At 35.7% G+C, this 26811-nt stretch overlaps 1 long non-coding RNA gene across 1 annotated transcript; it reads right to left on the reverse strand.

The window, feature by feature from the left end:
• Positions 1-10107: 10107 nt before the first annotated feature.
• On the reverse strand, positions 10108-19367 carry LOC146761875 (uncharacterized). Its single transcript, XR_014942694.1, has 3 exons — positions 19267-19367; positions 11685-11825; positions 10108-10478 (listed from the first exon to the last, which is right to left on the reverse strand). It is a non-coding gene; the product is annotated as an uncharacterized LOC146761875 (long non-coding RNA).
• Positions 19368-26811: the final 7444 nt, after the last annotated feature.

The raw sequence follows: 26811 nt of genomic DNA on the forward strand, positions 1-26811 counted from the left end.
TTAAGTTGTTTCATGGTTGTAATTCACAACTTTTAGAAGAAATGTGACATTGTCTAAAAATTAAAAATGGCACTTCAAAGATTTTTCACTACTGATATTGCTGGTTAACATACTAGTACTTTAACTAGTGGACTAAAAAATTGTAATTACATTTGACAGCATTTTAATCATCATCATTCCTGTAAGTGTCTGCAAAAATACAAGCAGGTATCAATAAGGAAACCTGATGATATTACATCCTTATGGTTTAGTCCCATTTATAATTTGTTCTCTAGTACATATAATATAATATAATATAATATAATATAATATAATATAATATAATATAATATAATATAACATAATATAATATAATATAATATAATATAATATAATATAATATAATATAATATAATATAATATAATATAATATAATATAATATAATATAATATAATATAATATAATATAATACAATATAATATAATATAATGATGGATGCTAATTTTGGTTTACATTAATTTTTGCTGTTGTTGTTTGTTTTGGTTTTGAAACTTGCCTGATTTACCATTTGAGTTCTCCTATTTTCTGAGAAAATTAAAATAAAAACCATAATTATACTAGATCTTTAATATATTTTATCCCAACAACTCTTTTCCAAGCTGAAGAGTTTAATCTGCTTCAGTACATATTTGCATATAAGTTTTTCTGTATCTTTTATCATCTCTGTTTTCTCTCTGTGTCTGTTCTTCCATCCTACTACACCCATCTGAAAGGGCAATGTTAAACAAATATGTCATTATGCCACTGTGTCGACTTTGTTCCTCTCCCAATAATTCATACCATTCTCTTTGCCTTTCTGACTAACTATTCTTATTTTTTTCCAATATCTTTCCACACTGACTCCCATAGCAGGTTCCTTACTTCTTTTACTTGAAGCCCAGGAAGATCAACAGTCCTTATCTCTAAGCTGGAAGGATACAGATTTGAGAGGTGGACTATTTGGTGGATAAGGAATTGGTTGGGAGGCCATAGGCAGAGGGTTGTGGTGAAGGGCACTTCCAAGTGGAGGCCAGTGACGAGTGGTGTCCCCCACAGGTCTGTCTTGGGTCTTGTGCTTTTCAACATCTTTATCAATGATGCAGATGACAGGGTTGAATGCACCCTCAGTTTGTCAGTTGATGACAAACCTCATTGCAATGAGACCTCACTGCAGCCTTCCAGTATTTAAAATGGGATTATACAAAGGAAGGGAATCAACTTTTTCTCAGGCACATAGTGACAAGACAAGGGGGAATGGTTTTAAGCTCTAGGAGGGATGGTTTAGACTGGACATCAGAGGGCAGACATGTAGAGTGCAACCTGGGAAGAAGCTTTCAGGTATCAGGTTTGAAGAGGTTCTTCTCTGCAAGGAGTGCTTTAAAATTTGCCGCTGCATGTCTATAATTGTACTTCTGTTTGGAGACTGAAAGTGCCATTTTCTTATCTTTGCTTCTTTCACAGAAAGTTAGATGTAACAGTGATTATTCATGCTATGCAAGATATGCACTTCTAGACCATCTGCTATACTGGTTTTGCAGACTGGAATAGGTAGGTAAAACTCATCCATCTCTAACAGATCTGACAAATTCAGGTGCCTTATTTGGGCAGTAGTTACCAAAGATTCTGGTGAGAACATGGGTTTTGAATGAAATGCAAAGTATTTGATGTTCTTGCTAAGAAGTGTTAATCTGGACTGTAAGATCAGATTGGCAAAGAAAATAACTTTCTGTGGTAGGTGTTGTTAATAAACTTAGTGGGTTTTTTTTTGTTTGTTTGTTTTTTCTCCCTACTAAGCATGAGGTAGGGAAGAAAGGGGACCATTTGTATTACATTTATTTGCAATCTAATTTGCCAGGCCAAAGGATAGCCTGAATGATCTAATTCTCAATATACTACAGACTGAGGTGAAGTACAAATCATCTTAAAGGATCCAATAATTCTGTTTCAATTGATCAGCTTTTTAGGCAGTATCCTTCAGTTGAGACTTTTCAGATAAGTAAAGTAAATTAGGTTGAAAATAAAATGCTAGTTTCTGAAATGTGGATTTGGCAATGTATTTTTGATCTGATAGGAGCTTGGTAGCATTCCCTCTATCTGCTTGAGGCCTACTGAGCTGCATATACTGTTCTCTATCAAAGCCCAGTTCTTTGCAGCTCAGTGAATAAAATACTGCAGTTTCTCCCATTGACTGACTGAAATAAAATAATCTATGATGCATGAACAAGTCTAAATGAAATAATAATATCCTTAGCAGTGAAAAACGGATTGGTAATACAGTAATTGAGCAGATTTATTGCCATCTCCTTGAGCTAGCCTGCTGAAACAGCCTGCTATTTTATTTAATCTCATATCAGAGGAATTACTGGCTGGTAATCCATTGTTAAACATCATTTAGAATGATGGATGAAAATGTCAGCTTTTCCAACATAATCAATTCATATCTCATTAGCACATATTATTTATGATTCTCATAATGGGACCTGCAGGGGTCTCCAGGGGGAAATGGAGACCTCAGCTGTTGTTGAAATGAGATGAGATATACTGTAGCTTATGAGTTAATAACTGCATATAAAAAATACTTCCCCGCAGTATTGATTGTCCTTACCATTTTACAAATGAATTGAGTTCCTTGGCTTCCCCTCTTGCTGTGTATAGCAGCTCTTCCTTCTATTCATTTTGTTGCTAATAATTCAGTGAGAAAAAATATTAAAGTGCATATGAGAAAGACTGTTTTACAAATAACTTTTAAGACACTGTAGGGGGAAAAAGAGCCTTTGAATATAAAGTAATAAGAAACACTTTACTGCTCTGTTGCTGTTTGCTAAGGACTTTGGGCACTTTTTCCCCCCCCCAGTCCCTATGAAGACAAATCGACATATTTCTTCAGCTACAGCACAGCTGCATTTTAAGGATACTTTCTACCGTATGCTGCCTCAAAGACCAATGAAAAGCAAACCTTGATTCATGGATTTAATGCAGCTGATAGTGCAGCAGTAATCATGGTCACAGTGTCAACTGCTGCCTCAATTAAACTACATTTGAGAATCATTTTATGCTTCAGCTCATAAACATCAATAAAGGAAAATGAGTAATAAATGACTGTCTAGAGTACAAAGGACCAGCTCATATTTCAGATGAAAATGAAGACAAAATGTAGCTTTTATTTGCCTGTGGAATTCCCATTAACTGCATCACTGACAGGAGGGAGTTGGATCAATAGTTGGCTGGCCGCAGAAAACAGTTTCTGGCTGTTCAGCAGCCAATGCAAAAGGAAAACTGTCATATTGTGATCTTTATCAGGTAATCTTCATTACACCAGACCAATGATATATGTATATGCTGGTCAGCTAGGGGCACTTCTAATTCCTGCTTCTATTTGTGATCTGAGCGCAATGAGCTCACAAATTATTTGTTTACAGCCGTGAAAAACCTTCAGTGTTCATCTCTTTTATTCTTTTTATAGGTAATCCATAACTGGGAACTTTCTCTCAAGACTACTTTATTCACTCAGATTTTTTTTTTTTTATAAAGTGCTGTATTAAAACTTATCTTTCTCCCTGCTTTAGAGAAACCTACTAGTAGCTTTTGTGGTGGTTGTTGTTGAAGCCTGAATGAAAGATTTACTGAGTATCCTCCAGTAAGCCCTTGGAGGGTGTTTGTGCCTTATTACAAGTATTTCTGGGCTTATTTGAACAAAGGCAACTGCTGGTTGTGAAGGAAAAACGAACACTCTATGAACTGTTAGCTTTCCAGGCAGCAGTATATGTGAAACACAATCATCTCCTATTTTTCTCTACTCCAGACCTTCAGACTGGAGATACTTTATGCCTTTGCAGTGCAATGTAATTCATACAGCTTCACTGTATTGTACACAAGGTGAAGATATTTACATGCAATAACTGTCTCTAACTCAGTTTGTGCACAGCTCTCAGGAAAGTGTTTCCAGAGCACAACTTAGATTTTTAAAGTCTCAGCACTTGTAAATCTAAAACAGGAAGAAAAAAATCACTTCCTCTTCATACAATGATTGTGTAAATTATGAAGCCTGCTCTGAAAGTAATGTTTCCTATTTTAATATGTTGGCCTACCATTGCAGAGGCAGATATCTGTGGTATGGCAATAGAGGTTCAATCTTTCTGCCAATATTTCATTACATTTTGTTGCCATGCCACAGATGACAGCAGAGAGAAGTCTGACAAAATGGTGCTTGACACAGAAGTGTGTATGAAGCAGCGATGTGTCCTTGAATTTCTTCATGAAAATAAACTTGCAACCATTGATTCATAGAATCAATATCAACTATGATTCATAGAATCATAGAATATCATAGAATATCATAGAACTATGATTCATAGAATCATAGAACCACCGGGGTTGGAAAAGACCAAGATCATCCAGCCCAACTGTCCACCTATCATGAATGTTTCCCACTGATCCATGTCCCTCAGTTAGTAGACATTTCTTGAACACCTCCACAGACAGTGACTCCATCACCTTCCTGGGCAGCCCATTCCAGTGCCTGAACACTCTCCCAGAAAAGAATTATTTCCTAATGTCCAGTCTGGATTCTTGTGGATTTCCTGAAACCCAGACAAACTCTCATTTCTACATCACAACACTGACTACAGCTGAAGGCTCAAACTTCCACAGTTAGGCCAGAGAAGAAAATGGCCTTTCTCTCGCAACATGGTAATAATACCTGGCCCCCATACCAGTACAAAGACCATGGAGTACATTGCCAGTCTTGGCTGGGCTGTCATAGTACACTCATTTTATGGTCCAGGTTTGGTATCTTCTGACTTCCATCTGCTCGGGCCAATGAAAAATAAATGCATAAGTAGCATTTTCTTAGTAATAATGCTGTCATAGCAGCCATGAAACAGTGGTCTGCCACTGCTGGTGCAGATTTTTATCAGTATAGCATACAGGATTTCATTCATCACTAGTGAAAATGCATTGTAGATGGAGGAGAAAATGCAGAAAAATGGTGATTTGTAGCTGAAACTTTGCTTTATTAAATAGTGTTGTGCTCTTTTTTATTCTGTTATTGTTGGGTTTTTGTTTGTTTGTTTGTTTGTTTGTTTTTTCCCACGGAAAGAAATAGAAGGCATTTATTTTGCAGCAACCTACGTGCAACATCAAAACCTCTTCCCTTTCTTTCTCTCCCACACCGTGGATTATGTCCTTCATCATCATTCATCTCGCTTTGTCGCATTCTTCTCCATTTCTGTTCTCCAGCCTTTTTTTTCTTCTTTCCTTCCCAGACTCCAGCTGTAATCCTGTCTCCCACCTTTCCTATTACACTTTCTTTCTCCCTTTCACTTAAAAATGCAGACAGGTAATAATAGGAAAATACATACATTGCATACGACTATAGTAACTATCTGATAGCATATTTCACTTCAGCATCATCTCGTATCTTTTCAGTCTTCTTGGTTATCTTTTGCTCTTCTGTATCCTGTCTTCTGGCAGCTTACCCTAGTAAATCTCTAGTCATATATACCACATATTTTCTCTCTTTAACATCTTTATCTGCACTTCTCTTTCCACAAAACCTTAACCTGTCCTGTCTCTTCATAACCCTTTCTACTCCTTTTCTATCTCTCCCTTCAAGTCTCCCCTCACTGCTTAACTTTCTTCTGCTTTTTATGTCTCCATACACATCACAAACATTTTATCAACAAGAAGGGATATAGACTCTTAGGTTTTAAAGCAATCTGAAATTTTTTTCCTAGAATACTCATGGTTGTTTTTTTTTTTTTTTTTTTTAAAGGAATGTTTTTCATTTCTCTGAATTTGACATGTGACATGACTGGAAAGACTTCTGAACAACTTGGCAATTTACTAAAATTGTTCCTGAGTATGTAGCAGGATTGGTTTTTGTCACCCAGTGTGTACCACTGCCAAGAAATAGGTATTTCACCTTCAAAAATTCTGCAGAAACTTTAGTTGAATCCTTTAGTAGAATATTCTTGTACTCATCCAAAGGACAATGGAAAAGAACCCATGGGATCTGGCTTTCAGAAAGAAAAATCTGGTCTGTACCAACTGCAGTAAGATGATCACTAAACCAAAAGTCATTCTGCCATGAAAAGTGAAGGGTTTTAAATTAGTATAAATTCAAACTAAGTGACAATATTTGAAGAAACTCTGAGATTGAGCAGAGATTGCTGACCTGTCTCAATATGTGTCAGTCACATTAGTGAGTGAGAGATTTCTGTGCAGGTAGCCAAAATACATTCTTGAGAAAAAGGAAGAAATGGAATTTACCTTGTTCACTGCTATGAAAGTGAGTGTAAGCTCCGACTTGAGCCATGGATCTGATACATGAACTGGAATAATCTGTTATTCCTTTGTGGAATGCTTTGTTATTCTCTGATAAAAACTTCAGGGTATTGGTTTGTTTCATAATTTGCTACATGGCTTAACTGCTAACATTAGGTTCCTATTTTACCATCGAGCTTCAGAAATAAAGGCACATGCTTTTACTTTGATATTAACAGCTTATGCTTCAATTCATTTCTGAATAATCCAGTGGGTGAAAGAACTTTATGGTGAGCTTTGAGAATACTGAACTGTTTATAACATGTTCTCTGCACAGCTAAGACACAGCTTAATAACATTGTAAGGCATTGTTATAATCAGACAACTTTTACAAATATTTTCCAGTTGGTTGAATAATTCCAATAAGATATTAACTTCTACACTAAGATAAGCACAAAATATAGCACCCTGTGTGAATCCATGTTATTTTAGTTATAATGTAGGACAAATATCTATTAACTCAATGACTTTATAAACAAATATTCTAAGCAAAAAAAAAAAAAAATCAAAATATAAATATTTGCTTCCCTCTATATAAATTAGTTTCTGGCTTCTCCACCCCTTTTTGCACTTAGTAGATATGCAGTTTGCTATATTGAATGAATGCACAGGTACATATTGCTTTATCCTACGAGCTATCAATAGTATGTAGCTAATACATCATATTGAATGAAAGACTTCATAAATCAGTTGCACGAGGGATCATACAATGCTTTTAGTGCATTTCCAAAGAGTCATAAAAACTATAAATCAATGTATTTTTGATTAATCAACTTACTATATCAGCTTTTGGCAATAGTTATCTGTTGTGTCCTTCTAACTGCAGGTGCACTGGAAAGAGGGCAACCATCCGTCACAGGGATGGTTACACAAGAAAACAGCAAAAACTATTATTCCATTGTCAACATCGAGTCCCTAAAATTGCTGCAATGGGGCATACAACAATCTGAAATATCGTCTGGAATTTGCAGTGACAATAATGGAATTTTGAATGGCAAAGGAAAAGAGCAGGTAAGCAAGAGTTTACAGAGTACGAAACAAGCACTGAACCAAACACACAATCAAATCTTTCTACCATAGTATCATATTCTTCAAGTGAATTAAGTGCTGAAGTCAGTAAAATATATTGTCTCTCTGTTTCTTAGTATACAGCTTAAAGCAGGATCACAGATTTGCCTTTATCTTGTAGTCTATATGTCTGCATTTTGCAAGGAACCATCACAGATTCATTTTTTTTTCCAAAGAAAATGCTGTTGAAGAGTGAAATTCCATGCACATCATAAAAGACATTTGACATCAATATTTAATTTTATTAGTTATACTACAAGTACTCTAGGGAACCTGATGGAGAGCCTTCTCAGTATTGATTAGAATACAGCAATCCCACTGCACACTGTTCAAAATAATATTCAATTACAATTAATTTTTCAATTCACAATGGTTTAAAATTTATCAAGAAAAGTTAATAAAGGTGCACATGGTTGGAACACGCTGGGATTTATCATTCCGAGATGATAATGCTATCTGCAAATTACTATAATCCTTAATTTGCATAATCAATGTTTTTAATTCATCCTATTTGTCTTTACAAAATTAGAGTATCAGAGTATTTTTACTCTGAAAAATTCTGAATTGCCTTTCTTGTGTATAATAGTGAAATACTAGAATACTGGAATACTAGAGGTGCTGTGCTTTCTCATTTGCACACAAAAGAGATTTAAATATAAGAGTAATGAACAAATTGTTAATAAAAATTCAATGAATATGTAAGTCAAACCAGCTAACTTTGGTGGAAAGAAAAAAGAAATCATTCTATCAGCACTGTTGTGTCAGAAGCCTCTAGATATCTTTCTTCTCCTTAGCATATAGTGGTTCCTCCAGGCTACCCTCAATTTACAAATATTATTTACAGATTAATATTTCAGTATTTTATGCCTCAAATAAGAAATAAGCTAGGACAAAAGAGTCAATGAATGGATTCTGGTTCAAAATAGATAATATTTATTCTAAAAGTCTTATAACGAGAAAAGGAGAACTAAAAAGTAGCCTATTTTTTTAAAAAAAACACCTGATACTTCTGTGCAGTATGCAATACCAGAGTGGCAGATTTAGAGCCCTGCGTATGGTATCAGTCACTGGCATTCAGACATCCAGCACTGGTAACAGTTCTTTGCCTTTCCTTGTAGAAAAAGCAGAGAAACAAATTATTTCTATATTGCTGGCAACAGAAAATTCATTCAAGACTTATTCTTCCCAACTATTTCAGGTAGCTCAGACATCATATCAAGTGAGAGAAGATGCTTAGTGGGAAAGTTTGACAAGAATCAGAAGTTTTCAGATTTCCAAAAGCATTACAGTGGAAGTTAAGAGAAAATTATGACTATGTAAACCCTGTGAAACTTCACTCAGGTGATGAAGGCTTATTTATAAGTTCATACAAGTTAAGTTGTAATCTGCGATAACTTAAAGCAAGAGAATGACACGTCAGAAATTTTCAAGGATGTGGTCAGATATGGACAGCATTTGACCAGAGGACTACACAAATGAAGAAATGTATTTTAGTAAAATTTAAGACAGGTAGAGAAGATCCATTGGTTCACGTGCGTATGAGGATTTAGGCTTGTACATTGTTCTATTATGTTTTTCTCTTCAGAACAAACACCTTCTGATATGATAATTTCTAATTCAAAAGACATAAAACTTTGTTGAAATGCACCAAAACAATTAAAAACTGCACATTCCAAATACTTTAAGTAATCTTAAAATTAAGTCTAAATTAAATAAAATTATTACCGGAGAATATGAAGGATTCTATTGTTGTTTTAAGAGGGATATCCTTTAAAGACTCAGTAACTAGTTAACAACTGACAAGAAAATGGGCTTATGTAGATGGGAAATTAATATGGGATGAAGAATCATTAGGAAGAATTTTGGGTTGTTTTATGATGATGGTGGGTTTTATGGTGATGTTTGAGGGCTTGGTATTGGGATTTCCCTTCCCTTTTCTTTCCTTCCTTTCCTTTTTCAAATTTACCTTAAGTGAACAGTGAAATCTGAAAGTTTTTCAGATTATTGTTTTGGATGAATTTTCACAAACTTGCTAAGCAAGTAAAACCCAAAATTGCAGGTAAAAATCTGACAGTGCTTTAAAAGGTGCTCATGCATATCTGAGTATAATCTAGCTAAGACAAAAGCACATATCAAATGGCACAGCGGGGCAAGGATTTCATAGTGCTATTCTTGCTGTGCACTGGGCAGGGAGTTTTCATTTCACACATCATCATTCACAGTTTGTTGCAGTGACTCAACACAGTCAGAACATGTCAACAAACAGCGAATGTTTCAGTGTGGCTTTCCCTTGGAAAATTAAGGACATGAGATTTTGATTTCAATTACCTTATGTTACACTGGGGGGAAAAAAGGAAAAAAAAAAAAAAATTGGAAAAGAAAATTGTGTTTTCTGATTTGGCAACAACCAATCATAACAGAAGCCTGTTCCAAAACCTACTGTCAGCCAGGATAAAACAGCCATTTAAGGACAGAAAAAGCATATGCAATTAGACAGGGAGATGAAAGTTGCTGGCGAGCCCACTCATTTTCTAATACTCACTAATTCTCTCCATTTAAAAAAACAGTAATAAAAAGCAGTTTCTGAACTGACAGCAAAAAGCAGGTTAAATTTTGCCATTATCACCCAGGACAATATAAGTGTCATATAGAGGAAAAAAACACAAATGTGTGTCAAAAGAAAACCAATACCACTAGTCAGACAAAACACAGCATGTTTATTCTGAGTCAGAATTGTCTCCCTTTTCATTTCTAATCCATCTCAGCGGATACCTGGTATTTTAAAAAGTGCGAGTTGTTGAAACATGGAAAAATAGCACCAGATCTTTTGCTGTACAAACAGCCTGCCAAAGACAAAGGACACTACATTTTGGTCATGAAAAACGGAAAAAAGCAAAGGCTTTGAGTAAGAAAACTTCTGGCAGAGTCCATACTTCTTCTGATATTTCAATTTCTTTTTTAGTTTTTTTTCATTATTATTATTATTGCTTTGTGACACATTTGTATTTCATCTGGCCGTAGCTGATTCCCTCAATTTTGTACTTCTTTGTGGCATCTCAGACCAGATCTGGGAAGAGAAATACGAAACAGTGATAGCAAAAATACCTTAATGTAGCATATTCACAAAAAAAGCACATTCTAACCATTTTCAGCTGGAAAACTGTAGCAACCTAAACACCGCAAAGCCCAAACCCAAAGCAAAATTCTGCTTTGTTTGTTCTGATTTCTATAAGTCTTAAAAGCAATAAAAGAAACCACAACATGCCAATCTCTAGCTTGATTTAAAGCTGAACTCTCCAGAACCATACTGGAAGATGAAAGTGAGATTAAGACACTGAAGCACATTTATATGATGATCTCTACAGAGTAAATAATTCTAGGCAGACTTTTCAGATCATTATCAATTACAATTCAAAGAATATTGTTCTTAATTCTGATAACAGATTTCCTTGTAAACATTTCTCAAATCACCTAATATCTATCACCCACATTTTTCAATAACAGCATCAACAGTAATTAATATTGCAATGGCTATTAAACAAGGTATTTAGCATTTTGATGTACAACTCCTTTCCATAATGTTTTAAGTTTGAAATTATTTTATGGAAAATCACAGCTGGTGTTCAGTTTTCAATAGTAATAATTCAATGGATTTTCTTCATGTGGTGAGGTGATCTTTCAAAGGATTTCAAATATTACTATTTAATCCATGCCCCCATGGGTAAATACTAAAACAAAAAGTTTGCACGTGGTGAGCTTATACCTTTCCAGACCTTGTCTTAGCAAATTCAAACTCACTTCTTGTTTGTGCTGCTAGATTGTAGCCAATAATCTGATTTCCCTGATTTTTAGCATAAGGAATAGTAACAGTCACTGGAATGCTGTTTAGGACTATTTGTGATTTAAAATGTACATAAGTCAATCCAAAATATGTTTCCTATTTCTTTCCATGGAAATGACAGCCAATACAAAGAGCACAACAGCAGTATTTGATACAGCACACTCTCAAAGAAAAAAAAAACAACACTGTTTTTCAACATAGGCACCACCATTAGCCATGCATTTTGTCAGCCATGAACAAGAGCCTGCATGCTGCATTTGTAAAAATCTGCACTAGTGGAGGTGACCCACTGTCACTGTTTCCACTGCTGAAATGCACCACCCACTGCCTCACTGTGCTCACATCCTCTCTTTGGTCTCCAGAAACATTCATCAAGCATCAATGAATATCAGTGGGTGCCATTTTTCCTAATAGAGGAATTCAGTGATTCACCTTTGCTTCATGCATACTTCCATGTTAGACGCAGTTTTGTCAGGCTGCCCCACTGCTGCCATCTGTCACACAGGAACGAAATGTAATGGAATACTGATGGAAAGGTTCAGCCTCTACTGCCATACCACCAACATCTTGACACTGTGAGAAAGCATAATAAAACAGGAGGCATAATTCACATAATTATTGGATATCTTATATGATTAGTTGAAAAATGAAATCTAAAAAGTAATCTATTTTTTACCTTAAAAAATCCTAACGCCTAACCCCTTTCCTGCAGGCACTGCTTATCCATGAATATGGTACCTATGTACCACTGTCAGCTTCAACCAGCCATTTGAAAATGAAAAGCAGATCTGGGATAGGATCATCGTGAAGATACATCTAGCTGGTGAAAAGTCCAGCAGAGCGTACAGCAAGATACTATTTCAGGTGAAGGAATCTGTCTCAGTGGCTTTGAACAGAGTTCTAGCTGAAATACACTGCCATTATTTCTTAATTTCACTGATTGTATAAAGTATGCAATCGGTAACCAACATTTCTAATACAGACATATTCCCCTACATGCATCTCCAAACCAAAGTTTCTCTAAATTGAAAAACAAAGAAACACTCGTGATGGAAGAATAGTACACTGTGCTTCTTTCTTCTTCATGGATGAATCCTATACTTTTTCTCAGAAAATGCACATTTCTGTAATTCAAAGTATGTCATTTTTCAGAGTACGGAGTTTGCTTTAAGTGTTGAATTAGGTCAGTTTTTATAGAATCTTGTTCAGTGCAGCACTGCAATACTTTCCATGTATTTAAAACCTTAAGCAAGCACTGTCTGTAAAGCTCATACCAAGGAATCCCATTCCTGCTAACAGCTGTGGGTCAGTCACCAAGCAGGTGGGGAGCTATGCATGTAAATTTTTCTTGTGTGGAGGGATAGTGGGACAAACTCAGTCTTTCAATCATTCCGTTTTCTCTAGCAAGCTCAAGGATTGATTTTACATTGCCCTTCCTACAAAGGAGAGCAGTATGACTGTAAGCGTCAATGGGCTGATTTGATAGCACTTCTCAGTGAACTGAGAAATGAATTCATTTGAGAGAAAAAATGATTTTTTTACATCACTTATCAGCTTGTTTATTTTAAGCATGTAAAGTAGAGTTGTTGTTTTATTTTACTGCTCACAATAAAAAAATATTGGAGCCTCAATTTTATTTTTTTTTAAGAAAATATCACTTGCTTCACTATTATCTGCTAAAGGTTAACAGTACATTCTGCTCCTTAAAACACCTTGGAGATCTCAGAAAAGCTGAAGTCTTTAGAGATTTGAGCTTCCCTTTGAAAGTCTATCCAAATAGTGATTAATTACTAGTTATTTCAGCCACAGAAAAAACTACTTAATAAATGCCTGCTAGTGAAAAACATGTTTTAAAACTGGTATTTTGTGCTCACAGTTCACTTATACTACGTGTATTTTATTGCTATAATGACTTGGAAAAATCTTTTTCATTAAACTAAAATACTCATTTTTTCTTATGGTAAGTCCATGCTCTATTCATGGCATCCCAAATATTTTCAATTCTATGTGTTGTTTTGAATTAAATAGAATAATTCAGTCTCAAATTTGTCTGTTCTGTGTTTCCAGATTGCTGGCAGCTCTTCCTCGACTGTTTTTGCTTCTTGGGTGTTTTTCATTTTAAGAAAAATAGTGAGAATTCCATCCTCATAGCCAGAAACACTTCTAGCACAGCTCTCTCTTTTCTAGGTTGATACAATGCTGCCATCATATGGTCCATAATAGGTACAGCTTCTGGCAAGTAGGAAGTTTCTAACCCAATACAGCTGCACTAATCATACACTCCATTGCACGAGCCTTAGTATACATACCAATGCATAACAGCTAGGTATTAATGGCATCTATCATAAATCTAAAAAGACTTAGTGTCTTAGGAGGTGGTGGAATCAACTTTTGGAGCTAAATTCACAACATAATAATTCAATTTATACTCAGTAAATTAATTTTGACAGTTCAGGTTAATGAAGCCAGAGGGTTATAGACATGATAACATTCATCCATACTAAGAACCAGTGTGATCATATCTAACATGAATTTTCTTAAATATATTTTACCTAGTTTAGTAGACCATCTTGTTTAAGTTGCCAAAGCATTACCAACCCACAGTTACTTCACATAGCATGTCAGTTTTTCATTATTCATCAAACAAATAAATAAAAGATTGATTCAAACTAATCAAAACCAAGTATTGCAAATGCTATTAATCCTGAATTCATAGGAGGATTCCAGCTGCAAGAAAACTAATAGGAGTCTGTAACAATGATACTTAAGTCCCTCTAAAACATCAGAAAAAATGCACTACATTAGGCTGTGGGAAATCATGGAATACAGAGAAATAATGAAATATAAAGATATTCTAGGAAATCAGCTCAAATATCTTAAACAGATATTTGTTCAAATGGATCCAATCCCCATATTTAAATAAACTAATTACAAAACACACAAAGAGATGATGGTAAAATATTCCTAGTTTATGCCCTTCATACCTGATACATTCTCCACTAAAGATACAGCTACCAGAGAAGACCTTGTGCAATCTCACAATTCAAGTATGGAGATAATGATGCTTATAAGAAAACTTTACATTATATTCATTAATGGATAGTTGAGTTTGCTGCCTATATTGCTAAATATACTTTTCAGAGAATTACATGTTCTCAACTACTCACAGAAAATTGTCTTAAAATAAATTATAATACCTTAGTCTTAATATCTTAAAATAAAATAGCATGCCTTCCATGAACAGCATTCTTCAGTTTTTTATTTCTTATGACTTTTTGTGGCTGCTGCAGATGAAACTGCATCATTACCAAAATATTATAGTAATGAATACAGGAAGTTGCATGATCTGGTTCTCCAAAATTCATCAACATTTCAGATACTTTATATTTGTTTCCTATTTCAAATTAGAAAACAGTTAAAGACTGGGTTGAAAGAGGCATTTTTCTCTGTAACCTTTGTTCCAGCAAAGCATGGTAATAGCAGAAAAAACATTTAAAAGAGTTGTTTGCTGTTTTGAATTTGAAGAAGAAACAGTCCTTAGTACTTGGAGATTTTTGAGGAAGGAATTAAGCTGCATTAAGAAAACCGGAAAGAAAAAAAAAATAAAAAGGAAAACTTGTATTAAAAACAAGTGATTCCCACTTTACCAATACACCATTTGCTTGCGGTATCAATAGCATTAACTTTCACACACATCACTGTCTACAAGTTAATGGAAAATGAGAATTGCCAAGCACACCTATTGGAAACTGCAGCCATGAGCACTGTAATTGAAGATCAAATCACAGCACTAACAAAAATTTCACTCACCTTTTCTAATCCGTCAAAAGACTTTTGTCAGCCTCAGAAACATGGACATGTGGGAGGATGGTCCTAATCTCCACCCAAGAATGAGCACAGCAAGACACTTTCAGATGTTAGCAGTTACTCTGTGTATTAGACGCCCAGGCCTACTGTCAAAGTTATTCAGAGGAGACTATGAAGGTGGTAGAGAACTGCCAGTGTTTAACTACTGCTTTCGCTTTCCTTGTAATTTTTGTTTTCTCCTCAAAAATATTATATGCCCAACTGAGTAGTGAGTAGGGTCTCTACAGAAAATATGTGTGAGCTTGCTCCAGGGATCATGAACAAAGAAGTGGCCTATTAATCACAGTTCGTTCCCCCTTTTTTCTTTCTTTCTTTCTATCTTTTTTTTTTTTTTTTTAATTGGATAACTTATGCCTATTCCTGCCTCAAACAGAGCAGTGAAAATAACATTTTCTTATGTGAATAGACTGGACAGATTATAGAAGTGCTTCTACTTACTAATTCTGTGAAGGCAGAAGTTAAAGACAGTTATTTGAATTGTATTATGTAGTCACTGATTTCAAAAATTGAAAGTGCACTGGTATGTGTTAAAGCAATAAGCACTATATTTAATAACTACTAAGGGCACAAAATATTTGTACTGGACTGTATTTCTGGAGGCAGGTGAAACTGGAAGAAACAGATGATATACTTCCCTAAAGCACCTCCTAAACTTGCCCCTTACTTCCTTTTTCTAAAACAAGTGTTACCTATACCAAATATACCAGCAAATTTAAAGAACATAACATTACAGGCTGCCCAGGGATGTTGCGGATGCCCCATCCCTGGAGGTGTTCGAGGCCAGGTTGGATGGGGCCCTGGGCAGCCTGATCTAGTAAACATGGAAGTTTGGTGGCCCTGCCAGGCAGGGGGGTTGGAGCTTCATGATCCTTGAGGTCCCTTCCAACCTGGGTCATTCTGTGATTCTGTGATTAAAGCAAGCAAAAAAACATTCAACCTCACCTACACCTGTGCTCCCATGATTTGGCCCCAAAAATGCAGACACATTCACATCATTCTGTTGCTCAGTGATATATCTTTACATAATGTAGACCTGTATACCAAACACCCTGTATTACCAGCATGGCCTGGAATAGTGAGACAGGGAATAATTTTCCTCAGTCTAGCACCAGCTGTTCTTTTATCAGATAAGTCTGGCCAGCAGGTACACTGATAAGTGACCCAGGCCAGGCTCCATTCCTGTCTTCCTACTGTGAGGAGAGATAATAAATCCATTTTATTGTAGTTATTCTGTACATTCTAGCCTTTAATTGCTCCAAAGATGTATAGAAGATCTCACTCTTTCCCACCTTACTCCTCTTTTGAACTCTCTCTCTTACAAATATGCTCTGATCCACTTCCACTTGTCTTGAAACACTCTTATATGTTGGCAGCTTGTTACAGTAACAGCTAATAAAATAATTACTAAATTTTAATCTACAAGATTTTTTATCATTTTGATTTATGTAATTTCATTGTGTGGGTTAATAAATTTATTTCTATCTGTAACTGAAGACTTGGAAAACTGTTCTTATGTAGATGCACTAACCTTGGGAAAAAAAGATCTGTAAAAACATCTTTAGTTTTTCTGTCTTGTTATGATGGAAAGCAGACTATACCGATAAATGATTCACATTAATTTATGAAACTATTTTAACTATTTAAGTGCTTCAACTCATGCAGTTTTCGCGTAAGCTGCTCTCCCCAAGTACCACAGCATTACTCACAGAAGCTCCTGCATTCTTACATTGTCTCATCTTTATTTTCTCTCTCACTGTTATTTTTGGTTTGGTTTGGTTTGGTTTGGTTTGCTTTCTTTTTGTAAGACTAGGATATCCATAGTGTTAAAAACTGCTAAGCAAGGATATGTGGGTGTGTGTGGGTGTGTTTCAAGTAAATGCGCTTTCCAAGGTTCAGTTCTGTAGTTTAAAGTGAATTCATATCTATACTTACACAATATATCAAGTTGTCATTAGTTTTTAATTGTCTTTGCTGAACGTGTCTACCACTTCTATTTTAGAAGAGTTAGGATTCTTGTTGATTGAGGAAAATTGCAATATTCAGATTCTTTGGCCCCATCTAGCACTGTAAGCAAAGAAAACAACATTTCTGCTTTGGCACCCTGTGGCATCCACTAACCCAGCAGAGAAATTTTTCTGCACTGTCACTGCTTTAACGCAACACAATGAACACACAGACCCTATGCCTTTAACCACTGTCTTCTTCCAGAAGCCTTTGAAATAACTGATGGCAAACAGCACATCTGTGAATTCTACATTTTAAGAGGAAGCTTCACATACCTCTGAAGAGTTCTTTATAAGAACACTGGCACTTGTACAGAAATGCTGCTTATGTTCCTGAAAATATCCTGACTGTTAGTCATACAGTAAAGGAAAACACTGCATTAGAATATATTTAGAGAGGAATTCGATCCAAGAGATCTTTTTTCACATTCAATAATCTGCAGAAACAGAATAATGGGTAAATATTACATTTCTTTCCCTCTCAACATTGTGGAATACTTCTGCTGTTGGGAATAATCTTTACTTTGAGAAGTTCTTATGGAAATGACAATTATTTCCAGTTTTCTGGGTATTCAAGGTAAATTTTAAGTACCATTTTTGTGTTCCTGCCTTTCAGAACCTGTTCTACAATCACCAGATGTTGACAACACTAACACAATCTTGTTGAGTTTATGAGATACTTAGAAAATGGTTGTAACTGTGAGCATTTAAAAGTCTTGACTGTTACTACAGAGATCATGCAAACCAAATTTGTTTCAAATATATATTTTGAGCAGGCCCTGCCATGGAGCTCATCAACTGCATTAATTTATGCAACAATGAGCCAGTCTCTTACATTGAGAAAGATTATGTATCTGTTAGTATCTGTAAAACTTCAGCAATCTTAAACTTCAAATAAAAAAACAGTGTAAATTTTTACACCACAGCTTCCATTTATCAAAAAGTAAATATATCACCCTTCAGCTGCTGATGCTGCAAACATCCAAAAAGGCTTTTATTCCCCTTACAGTGCAGAAGTGTCTCCCAGTATCATTACTTAAGAACTGAGTTGAAAGCTATTTCATCTGGCCTGCTCCAACCAGAAAGAGAAAAAATAAGAAATTTTATGGAAGTATTAGATAGAGACAAAAAAGTTCTTTCTTGCTAAAATCTTAACATAAATTTATCTCAAGCTCAATGTACTAATCAGAAATCAGGAAGAGTGAGAAGTTTAACTGTACTTTCATTTTCTAGTGTCTAATTATGATCACTGCTTGTTTTGTCCTTAAATTTAAAAAAAAAAAAAAAAGGTAAAAAATCCTTGCCTGTTTTCTAGCACAAGTTCTTGAAATTTAAAAATCTATTATATGATGCCCTTATGATGTCCTCTCAAGCTGCTCCTTGCTAAAATGTGTACACAGTAAGTGCCCCAGGCAGTGGCAGCATGAATCAAGAAGTCAGATGTAAAATGGTGTAACACCAGTGTAAAGGGCTTAGGATTAGAGAATTTTGGAAGCAGTACTTTCATATCTCAACCATGTCATTGTTCCACAAACTCCACGTCTTTTTCTCACCAACTTAACATCATCATTAGCCACAGATGCAGCTTTCTTCAGAGTTGGATAAGGCTGCTCATAGATAGATAAGGCTTCTCAAATACTGCTCCAACTGCTTTGAATAGCACTGAGCTCCCAGTCACCCTGGGCAAATCGTTTTAGTGCATAACCTCGATTAACATGAAGAAATATGAGATTAAACCAGACAGTGTTTGCTGTGTACCTGGGAAAAAAGTCTGGATTCACCTTCTCTAAAACTGCCCAAAAGTTCATGTAGATATCACTAAGATCTTATCTTACTTGTCTTTCCTCTTGTCCATGAACAAACAGCTTCTGCTTCTATGTCATGTGCTCCAGCTCTCTGACCATCCGAATGGACTTCTTTTCTTTTAGTTTGTCAATATGCCCCTACACTTGTGTGTCCAAAATGGGCTATACTACAAACAAAGCTTCATAAGACATAGATGAGCAAATGTACACAGCAGAAGTGTCACCGAAAAAAAGAGAACCTCTTATAGCTTTTCAAGCAAATAGCAGGGAAGATGTCATTTGTTTGCTCAGAATGCAGACTCATCAAAGTACAAAAGGTTTTCAAAACACCTGACCCACCTGATGAGTATCTGGTAGAAGAGGATGCACTTTTTTGTTCATCTTCATTTCCACTCAGCACGGGGTCTGCAAGGAACAAAGGGAGAGCAGCACCAGGGGAATAGTGGGTTGATATTTTGTTATTAGTGAGTTGGTTAGTGATATTGAGATAGATAGCTTATACTGAGAAAGCTGGTAATGTGATAGTTATAGAAAACTAGCCCAGCAGAAGATAGACTAGAGAGCATAGGCTTATATAGTTAATATACTACAGTCTAATGATGTTTAATTGGCAAAGTGCTATGTAAATAAATTGTTTAAATAATAAATACTTCCCAGTTGTCTTGTGTTTGTTTGTTTGTTTGTTTGTTTGTAGTCCTATACCACTTTAGCTTTCACTGGCCAAAGTTGTTGCAACTGATCCATGATCAATTTAAGCATTTCTCATAACAGTCTCTAATTTGTAAGAATCAAAGCTCTTTCCTGTGTTTTAGCACTTTCCCAAATTTGCTTCAAGTCATAGAGAAGGAAATTAGACAAACTGTCTCTCTCTTGGACTAGTCAGATCCCTGTTTAGTCTGCAGCAGAATTCAGCAGCAGTTTACTGGATGGGAGAATACAGGACACTTCTGGCTCAGGAATACACTCCCAAGACTAAGGGAAGCACTGACAGAATGGCTTTGTTTTCTCCACATACATTGGAGCATGTGTTAAGACAAAAGGCTGCTAGTGATTTAGTCATACAAAACATATTGTATAAAGCTGAGACAAGCTAGAGTTTAGCCCTGACGAAGCTGTCAATTGCGAAATCTATACTAATCTTTCTTTGTTTTATATATTTTTATGTATTATATTCAATATTTATATTTTATCTTACTCAAACAAGATATTAGAAAAAAAATTTTTATCATGATCAAGCTCAAATGTTGAAACAGGCATCCTAGAGAGGTAATTGATAACATGTTCCTGCCAGTGTTGAAGGGGCATCTGGATAATGCCCTCAATAATATACTTTAACTTTTGGTTAGTCCTGAAGTGGTCAAGTGGTTGGGATAGATAATCTTTGCAGGACCCTTCCAACTGAAGCATTTTAACATTAATCTCAGCATGCAGAAACAGAAGATCAGATAATTACAGTAAGAGGGAAGCAAAAAACTCAGGATAAATCCCAACTCCCTGCGTAGACCAGTTAGTTACAGTTAAGATAGCAACATCATGGAGAGAAAGCAAGGAAAAAGAAAGGAGAAAAAATATAAAAATATAAAAAAACAGCAATAATTTATAAAAATAACATTGCAGCTCTCAGCTGGGACAGTTTACTTCTATATGAAACTGCATGAAAAAGAATTAAGAGAGTGAAAGAACTAAAGACTGAAAGGATGAAATAATACAATAGTATTTAAAATATTACTCAAATTTCCGATGTAAAGCTCTTATTAAACAGAAACTGAGAAGGCAGTCTTAAAACTCATGAAAAGATGTCCTGATAACACTTTACAGAGGAGAAGTGGAATTCTGTATGGCTATATTTAGCTTAGTACCTCTGGCAAGAGCTACAGCAAACTGCATATATTCATAGCTGCATGATAAAAGTTGTCTACGGGGGCAGAAAACAAGGTGGATGTGGGGGAAGGAGGGGTGAAGGAGGAATCAAATAATGGAGGAAAAAAGTGCTACCAGAGAAAGTGCTACCAAAGCTTACAGGAAGAATCTGTGAGTGTTCCAGCTTAGCTAGTAAGACTAGAATAGGATATTTTTCCATGAATACAGCTGGAATCAAAAAGTACAGTAAAACTTAGACGTAGCTTAGATTTGAGTAAATCCAGGAGCTGCTGCCAAAAGATGACTAGCTTACAAAGGGGCACTGAATACTACAGAAAAACTTCTTCAAACCTTAGTGAAATCTGGCAAGGGAAGATTAAATGTTAAGAAAGGGAAAATTGCTGTGTAAATCTTTACTGCTTTTGCCTTTCCCTTTGCATGCTGTACATTTGGGTAAATGAATAAATAATGCTTTATTTTGAAGAAGCTGACTCCTTTGAGTCAGCCACTGTCACAAGCTCTCAGACTAAAAGGGACTGCAGGTGACAAATGAAGCTGAACCTGTACTGTGCTTGCTGTAGAAGTGGGTCTCAAGGGATGTGGATGTCAGGGGTGACTCAAAGAGATGGATTCTTACACTGGGAAAAACAATGTCCAAAATACCACTCACCTCTCAGATTCCCAGAGGTGCCCTGGCCCTGCAGAGCCACAGTCATGTTTATTTTCAGCGCCCCCGTAAGAAGGTTCTTTGGTAAACCCATCAGATGTAGGCTCAGCAATCCATGAGGAAACACCCTTTTTCAAATTTTTTTGGTTACAGTGTGTGTACCTTTAGAAATATACACCCCGTAAGGAATTTTCCACTCGTTATCCTCAGACAGGGCACTACCTATAGCATTTAATGAGCAAGAGGGAACTATGTCTAACCAATATCCTGCCTTGCCAGGAAAACTGTACAAGGCAATGGCACCAGCATAACATTGCTCTGGAAAGCAGAAAATTCAAGTGGAAAAGTAATCCAAATTCACATTGTTACACTCAGGTTCCAAAAAGTCTATCTAAAACCCTGCCCTTTCTTAGTACTACTGAAAGAAAACAGCTACAGAAAGCTGGTTTTGGTGAGGGATCCAGCTGCTGGGTTAAACATAATCTCAATAGAAGATAAAGAAAGTGTAGCAGTTTCCAAAGGAAGAAATCTGATAAAATTAAAGTGTAATAGACACTTCAAACTGTGTGATCTGACCTAATAAGTTATTAATAGGGAACCATTACTCCTCATGCATTTTTTATGAGGAAGGCATTGCCTTTTTGTCAAGATTAGTGGATTATAAAATATTTGTGCTACACAATATAAATGACCCTACCTATTAATAAGTCTCTGGAAAGATATGCTTAAATTAAATTACATTAAGAAGAAAAGTGTCAACTGAAAATTAGGTATAATTAATGGGAACACATAAATAAACCGGAGATAGAGGGAAAAGGACATTCTCGCCATTGATCATTTTGAAGATTAATTGCTGATATGCTCTAATGACATACCAACTATTACTGTTTTTATAAGGACCATTTCACAGAAGATGAAATCCTTGTAACTATGAACATGGACTGCAATTTATTGTTGCAAGATAATTACACCGATCACATACCTCTAATTAGTCAGTATAATTTTGAAGGCTAAAAGATACATCTTAAAATGTAATATACAACAAAGGCTTATTTACTTCTTCCAGTAAAATAGTTGGATTTATTATTTCTTTATTTATTTCACTGATATGCAAATTGTCAGCATTCCCTGACAGTTTACAGTACAGTGGCCTGGGACAAACTGAATTTGAGGAGGTGGGCAACATTGCTGTTAATTTTCCAAAGTTCAGAGATGGAGATCTACCCTGAACACTGATATCCCAGAGATGCAGGAATTTATTTTTCACATCTCATTCACATAATGTACAGAGTGAACAGAGTTAGACAGTGAACAAGTCCTCCAGTCTTCTCCTTTTGCCAGCATATAAGGTTTCCTTTGATATCACAGCACTGCCTAAAATGTGTTCAGCTACATTCTGGTTTATACACAGACGTTCAGAAATTTCAAAGGCTTTCACTATAAAACAGGAAGGTAAATAGGAAGCTTTATTGCTGAGTATTTTAAACAGTATCTTAGAGATAATAAATTGGATTTTTTTTTTCACTTAATGTTCAAAATAATACACACACACATACAAAAAAAACCAAAAAAACAACAAAAAAAAACCACCTTTTGTTAGGCAGAAGAAAAGAGGATCCATTCATGAGAAATAATCCACCTGAAACAGAACACCTTACTCTAAACCCTAAAAACCTTATCTACTCTTTGACACTGTTGTAACAAACACTTCCAAAGTACTGTGCCAACATTGCTCATGTGTTCAGTGGATTTTAATTAGAGTTCTGAGAGCTTGGGAAAACTGGCCAAGCAAGCAAGCAAGGTTGCTCTTTTCAAACAGCAGCACAAGTGTCCTTTTACCCACCTCCATAGTATATGTTTAATTAGAACTGGTGTAAATAACGAAGACAGAAAAGTCTCCTTCCCACAAATTAGGCAGGAAAACTTGATTAAGAAAGTACTCAGCAAGATGAAGAAAGCAATCCATGCTATTCCTTAGTTCCTCTGAACTGAATATCTGTGGATAGATCCTGGGGATCCATTCCTCAGGAACAGTATGAATGGCCTTAACATATTAGCTTCTGAAGGCATTAGAGAAAGCAGAGATATTTAAGTATGATTAGCATTAGGAAAACTACAGTAGACAAGGGCGCAGAAAAAGATAAGGAGAAAATTCTGCTTTTGGAGTTTCAGTAGCCCCGGATATTTGTCAGATAATACTTACTGTTCCAATTTAGTACAAGAGAATATCTAGTTATGGACCATATTTACTAAAGCAAATTAGTTCTGCATTCTGTCTTGCCAGCTGAGTTAGGAGGACCACATCCTGAAGGCAAAGCAAGTAGTTCATGGACATGTGGATTTGCTACCTGCACTTACTCCCTCTTTACTCTGCTCTTGGATCTACCTGAGCTGTGAGAATAAAACCCACAACTAGTAGTGAAGAAGAGATCCAGCCATAAGCAAATGCAGGGAACTAGTAAGAAAAACCTTGGATTTGTTGTGTTCTGATCACTTCGGTCAGGAAATTCAATAGGATTCCGATAGGAAGTCTGTCACTTGCAACTTGTATGCCTACTAGAGAAAAAATAACAACCAGTATAGGAAGCAAATACTTCTAGTCATTTCTTTGTATTAGCACATGAAAAATTACTCATGCTACAGAGCTTGGCTTTACTACTTTTATTCCTTTTTTTCCTCATGCTTATTGATATATGTCCATATTTGCAACATCTGTACTTTGTATGGAAGCTTTATAGAAACATTAATTTGGATTTCTGACATAATCTGTTTTTTATACTTGAAAGAAAAGCTGTTTGTGCTTTCAGCTACATGCATTTTATATTTGTTTCTTTTACTCTTACAGACTTAAAGTACCTGCCGATATTTTCACAATGTTTGTACTTCTCTCTGCTGTCAAGGTCTCCTGTCCTCATGATGCCACCAGCTCCCCTCCTCCAGAATCTCAGACTCAGCAGCATTCAGAACAAAGACCCACAGCTGCAAACATTGCCTTCCGGAAGAAAAAGCATAAGGAAGGGAGATTGCTCTAGACTACGTTGGCCTAATAAACCACATGATGCATTCAGAGAATTAAATTTTCAACAAGTCATTTACTGATAGCTACTCTATGAATACTACTCTACCAGCTTAAGTTTCTTGTGGTTCCACAGGCATTTATAGGACAAGACACTGTTACGGAAAGATGCTACCTGGAAGCATTTCTGTTTGTCTCTGCCTGCCAAAGTTTTTTTCTAATCAAATAAGGTCAGAGTTAACAAAAACAAAAATAGAAATAAAACAAAAATTTAATAAATGTGACCTTTATTCTCAGTGGCAATTATGGAATAGCAACAGTCCCTATTGGGGAGGAAGGTAGGGGTGGTGATTAACACAAGTGCATTCACTATTGATGGGCAGGAGGTGTAAATGAAACTGCAGCAGCTCAGTGCTGCGGGATTTTAGAGTACATTTGTCACTGACTAGCTTTTTTGAGATCGTTATCATTTCTCTAAAGTGAATACTCTTCAGAGGAACATTTCTTGCAAAGGAATATGTTTACAATGCAAGTATAATAAGGTGGTAAATGTTCCACCAGGAGGTAATATCATTATCATTTTCCTTTCCGGAGATATCAAGTTTTACTTTTCCCTACCTTTATTTTCCTCAGGGGTTGGAAGACAGCAACAAAAGTAGTTGTAAATAATCACGAAAAGAGCAGAGGTCCCAGCTCACTGGAGATTTTAGATCACTGCAGTTTTAGCTAGATCTATGTTCTCATTCAGATGTAGCTCAAATATTTGTTATTCTATAACAGATAAGTTATTTTTTATCATCCTGCCCCTAATTTTAGGTTTTTGTTTTTTCTTTTCTTTAATGTGTATCATATAATCAATACACATTTGTGCACAGAACTTTTGTGTGTGTGTTTATGTGTCTCAAATTGGGTTAATCATTACTTTGTGAAACTTGGTACCAAGTCTCAATGTTCTGGTAATATGAGCCAAGGTAATGAGCTTTTGTGCTTACAGCTAATCACTAAATTTTCTTTCCATTCCTGAGACCCCAGGCAAAAGCAACACTGAGCCAGCAGTACAGGATCTATGACAGGAAGCCATTTACCTAGCTCTTGGGGATCTTTTGTTTGGTTTATTAAACACAGAGAAGAATATCTTCTCATACTAAGTTATGTTATTTTCTCTTACTCCTTCCATGTGTTTTTTTGCATTTGTTCTGCAACTGTATCCTCTATTATAGTAATTCCTCCATGTTATATTAAAAATTTTAGGAGAGTTGAAGTAGCTTCTTTTGCAGAAGCCTACTTCAAACATCAGTATCATTTTTGCTGTTGTTTTTGTTTTCATTTATTAGTTTGGGAACTTGGGTAACCAGAGGAATCAAACAAGTCACCAGGAGTTCAGACAAATTTAGGGAAACTACCAAGCAGACTGAGATCTATACATTGTATAAGGAGACTTTGTGGGAAGGACAAAACAAAGACAGTGTAAGACAACTTCATTTGGAACACCAGATGTAATTAAAACCAGGAACATTACATCACTTTGTATCACTTGCTGAGTGTAAGAAATTGCATAGTATCAATTTAAAAAGTTACAGATTACTAAAATCTATGGAATAATCTTTTGAAGTTACCCAAATAAACCACATGATACAAGATTTGGCAGAGTGCTACAAAGAATGTCCCTGTTGAATCATCCTAAAGTGATTTCCATGATCCCTAGGTGAAACTGAAGGATTATTCTCTATGTTCAACAGACTAATGTAATTGAAAATATCATATTGCTTTCTTTCCCATAAATATCCATAGCTTCACGCAGCATAAATTGGCAGAGAACCATTCAACTCACTGGAATTTGCATGAGCCAAAGCTTTTGTTAACTGCACATTTCTGATCCTGCCTTAGACTGTGACTGAACCATTTGTAAAAAATAAAAAATAAAAAAATAAAAAAAAATCACGTTAGTTAAGATGTATTTAAAATACACTCAATTAACAACATAAGAAACAAACTAGTGGTAAAGGATAGAAAGGTCCTCCTTAGGAAGGAGACAGTGGGTAGCATTACAAATATCTGGAAGAAGTGCATTGGCAAGACATGCACGAACTTGGTGTCATTGAGTTCCTTGATCCCTTTGTTACCTGCAATGGTCCTCCTTTATAGCTGAATACCATGCCAAGGAACAATTACATCCTGTCTTCATCCCATCAAAAGTGAAAGCTGAGTGGCTTTATGCCATCTATAAAATTGTGAAATGTCTTCTACTTACTCGAAGTCAAGCATAAAAGGTACTATTTGATCAGACTGATTTTTCTCTGTAAGATATTTGTCTATGAACATACAGAAGACAGGAGTACAA

This window comes from Coturnix japonica, chromosome 2 (assembly GCF_054131305.1).
Source record: "Coturnix japonica strain WE chromosome 2, WE-NBRP24, whole genome shotgun sequence".
NCBI lineage: Eukaryota > Metazoa > Chordata > Aves > Galliformes > Phasianidae > Coturnix > Coturnix japonica.